This window comes from Podarcis gaigeae (genome assembly GCF_964106915.1).
Source record: "Podarcis gaigeae genome assembly, chromosome: 4".
In the NCBI taxonomy this organism is placed as follows: Eukaryota; Metazoa; Chordata; class Lepidosauria; order Squamata; family Lacertidae; genus Podarcis; species Podarcis gaigeae.
The window spans coordinates 28,368,162-28,374,161 of NC_139677.1; positions in this window are offsets into that span (position 1 = coordinate 28,368,162).

Sequence of the window (6,000 nt, forward strand, 5' to 3'; positions counted from 1 at the left end):
TGGGCTTGGGACTAAATCTTCCTTGGGAGAGAGACAGTGGGAGTGTGACTCTGTTGCTCTTACTAGATCACTCATCAATTTTTTGTTCCATTGAGCATGGTTTCCTCTTGGAGTAGCTACTGGAGGTGGGCATTGAGGGCACTGTTCTGTAGTGGTTCTGTTCTTATCTCCAGGGATAGTTCCAGAAGGTAGCATTGGATAAATACTTCTTGGCTTCCTGGATTTTAAGCTGTGGGGTGCCACAGGCACTATATAATATCTCATGCTATTTAAGAAAGACATGAAACCATCGGGAGAGCGGTCATTATTACTTTTGGAACAAGGTTTTATAAGTACACTGATGATACCTAACCCTATTTCTCAATATCTGAATCCAGAATGCCTGAGAAGGCCCTGGACCATTGTCTGGATGTAGTGTTGAGCTGGGTAAGGGCTAATAAACTATGAATCCTGTCAAGGCGGAGGTTTTGTGGGTAGAATAGTCTCTGGCTCCTGGAAGTCAGTAAGTTTCCTGCCTGGATGAGGTCGCACTGTCCCTGAAGATGTGTAGTTTGAGGTTGCTCTTACTGTAGATTCAGCTCTGTCACTGGAAGTGCAGGTGCCCTCAGTGGCCAGGAGCGCTTTTTACTCACTTGAGTTGGTAAAATAACTACAGTCATTCCTGAATTGGGATAGCTTGGCTACAGTTTCCCATGCATTCATTAACCTCATGGGTGTTTTTTTCGGGGGGGGGGGCAAAGTTGTTGAGATTTCTCCTGACATTTTACAGCAGTATTCCAGATATATCCAGGAAATTCTGGGCGTATGGCAACCCTATTGTGTGGGGCTACACTTAGGGTGGGACTGGAGGCTGCAGGTGGTGCAGAACACAGCAGCTAAATTGTTTGTGAGATCTGCTATTCTGCAACTGGGCCAAGTTCAAGGTGTTGGTACTAAAATATGAGACCTTATACAGCTCAAGACCTGGTTACTTGAGAAACTGCTTTATCAGTAAATCTATCTGTAGGAAAGTTTCTCCTGCAGGTTCCAAAGATCTCAGAAGCCTACTCTGCAGGAACTTGGAGCAGGTTTTTTTTTATTATTGTGGCTGCCCCTCTTCCATGGAATAGCATTCCTGCTGCAATACAACAGGCACCCACTATCTGTGCTTTCCGGAAACAATCGAAGGCAATTTTGTTCCGATAGGCTTTCCCAGCTGGAGAAATTGGTCTTTACCATGAGCGTCTACTGGTTGGGATTTTAAGCTTGTTTTAAATGTATTTAATGTTTTAAATATATTTGCTATTCTTGTGTTTTAAACTCACTTAAACTCACTTAAAAAGCTTTTCGAACCTGTCCTCTTGAAATTTCCAGTGGTACCCTTATGTATCATGCTAATTTCCAATTACTACACTTTTGCCACTGCTTGGAATTTTATACAGTATTTCATACCATTAAATTACTGATTTTTAAAAACTCAGTATTATGTTTACAGTGATAGCAACCTTGCTATGTATCTGATTGGAAGGTCGGCGGTTCGAATCCCTGCAACTGGGTGAGCTCCCGTTGCTCGGTCCCTGCTCCTGCCAACCTAGCAGTTCGAAAGCACGTCAAAGTGCAAGTAGATAAATAGGTACCACTCCGGCGGGAAGGTAAACGGCGTTTCAGTGTGCTGCTCTGGTTTGCCAGAAGTGGCTTAGTCATACTGGCCACATGACCCGGAAGCTATACGCCGGCTCCCTCAGCCAATAAAGCGAGATGAGAGCTGCAACCCCAGAGTCGTTCGCGACTGGACTTAATTGTCAGAGGTCCCTTTACTTTTACTAGGGAAATAAATGGTGTTCGGTGTCCCTCTTTATATATATATATATATATATATATATATATATATATAGTCAGAGAGAGAGAGAGAGAGAGAGAGAGAGAGAGAGAGAGTGAGTTATATAGTAATATTCACTCTTTTGGAACTGGCAAAAAGGCCTATTTGTCCAAAGGAAGCAATGAAGCTTAGAAATATGTTTTAGTTTATGGGGGTGTATGGGAAGGGAGTGCTTTTCCCTCCGTGATTTGTACAGAAATGCTAGGTGAGACCTCCAAGACTACAATGCTTATTTTACATAAAGCAACGGGTTGGTCTTTAAATAGCAATCTCAGAAGCGCAAAGCATTTTTTTATCCATTAAGTTACTTAAGCATCCACTACATTTTTTATGAAAATTATTTTCCCCCAGAGGAGAGTCTAATACAAAGGTATTTCAGCAAGGAGAGAAAAGATAGAAGTATCTGCAGCAAATAATAACCTTCTATGGCTACTTGATAATTTAGGGGAAATTGTACATTATGGTTGTGAGGTATTGAGAAGTACTGAGGTATTTGCAAAATACCAGCACAGCATTAGGTGCTTGCGACATTGTTTTCTGTTGCAGGGAGAGTGGCAAATTACTCGTTTTCTTAAAGATGGGCTGCAAATATTTCTACGCTGCAATCCTATGCACACTTTCCTGGGAGTAAGACCCATTGAGCTTAATCAATCTTGAATCAATCTTCAAGTGCAGATAAAGAATTTTGGAGGTTTAACTTTAAATATGAGGAGTTTTTCTTAATGGATGAGATCCAATGGAAGTTTGAGGGTTGTCATGGTTGGGCATATAATACAGTAGTGCACAAGCTTAACTGTAATGGAGAATAGGAATAAGAATTAGTAAAAGTAAAAATATTAAAATTAAAAAGCAGTTGCATGACATCTTTCACACGCACATTGGGTTCAGCTGTTGCACTGCACCAAGAACAAGTCTTTGGCTAGCAGAATGGCTGTTGCATGAGAGGGCTGCCAGAATTGGGTTTGACACCTTTAATTGTTTACCAAGAACAATATGTTTTAATTGTACTGATGTCCATTTGTTTTTTAAGGATTCCCTCCCCTGTTTTTAGCTGTCTGTATCTTATCTGTACGCCGCCTTGAGTCCCTTCTCAGGGAAAAAGGCGGGGTATAAATTAATTAATTAAAAAAGTAATAATAAAAAAGAGAGAAAGCCTTGCCTCCAGTTCAACTGTCTTGGCTACTCAGCCACATTCCTAGAAACGCCATGTAGCATTTTTTCCAGAAGCTTCCTGTCTCAGGAACTTGGCCCGAGCAAGCAAGCTGCTGCTTGAGGTGGAGGCAGGGCTTCTTTTCAACCAGAACATGCCGGAGCTCAGTTCTGGCACCTCTCAGGTGGGCACCATTGCATTATAAGAGAACAAGGGAGGCATTCGTGGCATTCTAGATAAATAAAACTGGGTGGAGGCAAAGCTTAAGAGTTGAAAACCTGAGCCACCTCACATTTAAATTTAAGAACCCCTCACACATAAAGTCCTTAATATTCACCTGCCCCCTCAAAAATTATCCCAAATCCCCCGCTAGACTTTTTCAGGAGATGAATCGTCTCACAGAAGTGGGTGAAGATACTCAGCTTGGTTTACTCCTAAAGTGGGTAGTAGTTGTTCTTATGTTTCAGCTTAAGCAACATTTGATGGTTCAGCCCCCTCTACCTAAATGTCCAAGGTATTTTGAGGGATGCTGAAAGGGTTTCAGCAAGGCTAGAAATATTTCTCAGAAGCACCTGCCACATTGCAATCTGGTACATTGCCACAGGTGAAAGAACAAGCAGAAGCAACGAAAACCATTATTGTTATGGTATTGTTGGCAGCAGGAAAGGTCTCAAACATGGAGTAGTTTCTAAGCAGTCCAAATTTGGACAACCTCTCCAATAATGGGAAGTACTGGCCCAAGCTTTCCAACAAAGGGGAAAAGGCAAGGATAAGAACTTGCTGTGGGCAAAAGGTTTAGTGCTGAAGAGGTTTTACATTCTTAGTCCAATCTGAGACCACTTCACTATAGTTCTGTAAATAGATGTGGAGTGTTGGCATGCCAAATAGATTTAAAAAAGGAAAAAAGTAGCCTATTTAAGATTAAAGAAATAGCCAGGCCTTCCAAATCAAAGTGTGAGTGTGTGTGTGAAGTCTAAGTTATTTTACTTGTGGGCTGGCACTGCCTCCTTTTTCAAAATAGAATTCAGATGAACCGAGAATGCCTTTAGAACTGTCAGCCCAAAGTGTGAGAATGATAAACGGCTTTGGCCTTGATAATTTTTATTAAGCACTAAATGTCACATTTAACCTGCATTACTGAAAGCAATTACCCGTGTATCAACAGTCAAGCAGTGCAGAGCTAGATGCCTGAAGCGGCCGTATTATGCTCCATCTGGGAATAAGGATTTTCAATTAGGAGGCAAATAGCTGGAGAGGGGATCAAGTCCTCCTGTGGCTCCCAGAGGAGGCCTATGAGAAGTAAAGTCTTCATATCCAAGTAATCGCAGGCAATGTCAACAGAGCATTCCAAACCATCTGCTGCCAGCGCAGCGTTTACTTTATCAAATCTCAATATTTACAGAATGATGATCAGCTCCTGGGACCAAGATGGCTCGCTGCCAGGGTGTTCTGGGAAATTCATTTTAAGGTGTGTTTCAGTAGGCTAATTAATTTACAAGCACCTGTTTCATCAGTGGGAGCTGTTAGTGCGCTAGATGAGCTACAGCAGGGGATGGAGACTTTTTATCTGAGCTAAATTGATTTCAATTGATTTTCATTTGTTGATGGTACAGTGGTAGGGGGAAAGTCTCTAACTTTTTTTTTTTAGCAGCACGTAAGCATTTCTGATTGCTGCTGGTGGCTTTTGAAACTGATTCAGAATCATAATGGTTTTTTGTATATGAATGTATGTATAATAATAATAATAATAATAATTTTATATTTATAATATTATAAAATTATTATTATATTTATAATAATAAATATTTTTATTTATACCCCGCCCTCCCTGGCCAGAGCTGGGCTAGGGCAGCTAACACCAGTAAAATTACAATAAAAACGTAATAGGGGGGGGAAACCCCAATTTAAAATACAGGTTAAAAATACAATTTAAAATGCAGCCTCATTTTAATAGTAGCCCATAGATCAAAACCATAAGGAGAGGGAAACATAAGGGTCAGACTGAGTCCAAACCAAAGGCCAGGCGGAACAGCTCTGTCTTGCAGGCCCTTCGGAAAGATGTCAAGTCCCGCAGGGCCCTAGTCTGTTGTGACAGAGCGTTCCACCAAGTCGGGGCCAGTACTGAAAAGACTCTGGCCCTAGTTGTGACAAATCTAACCACTTTGTGACTTGGGACCTCCAAAGTGTTGTCATTTGTGGACCTTAAGGTCCTCCGTGGGGCATACCAGGAGAGGCGGTCCTGTAGGTATGTGGGTCCTAGGCTGCATACACATGGACAAAAGTGTACATAACATGCACACACGTGCACACTTTCCAAAGATAATGCATTTATGGTTGGTTGCCAGTATACATTGTGTATATTTTCAGTTGGAAAAATCCTTTACAAGAAAATTGGTTCTAAAATAAACTTTCTTTTGTAGCGGTATCAGAGCAACTGATACCAGCCAAAATGTGAATCAGCCAGATTTTCCATGATTTTCTTACACTTGGGCTGGGAAAATGCTAATAGCATAAACCTAACCATGCCTGTTCATAAATTAGTTCTGTTAAAAATTTAGTAGGGCTTAATTCCAAGTGAGTGGCGTTAGGACTGGCAGTTTTGCAACATTTCTTCTTTGATTCTATAAATTTGCAGAGAATCTTGTGTAGCTTTTTGACCACATGCCTGGCTGGATTTTGGGGATGGAATGGATTCGGTACTAAGCCAGGCAGATGTATTTTCACATGTCTATTCAGATATTACCTGGAAGGTTTATCAGCGGCCATTCACCAAATTGCCTGTGGTGTCTAATCTGTAGGCAACTGGCAAGGAACTTTCCAAATGTTAGTTCTATTTTCCTTTCCTTTAAAAAATATATATAAGGGTACAAATATATACAGCACAAAAGCTGCCCAGAGTGGCTGGGGGAAACCCTGCCAGATGGATGGGGTATAAATAATAAACTTCTTCTTCTTGTTGTTGTTATTATCATATGCATTTGTTAGGCCATGA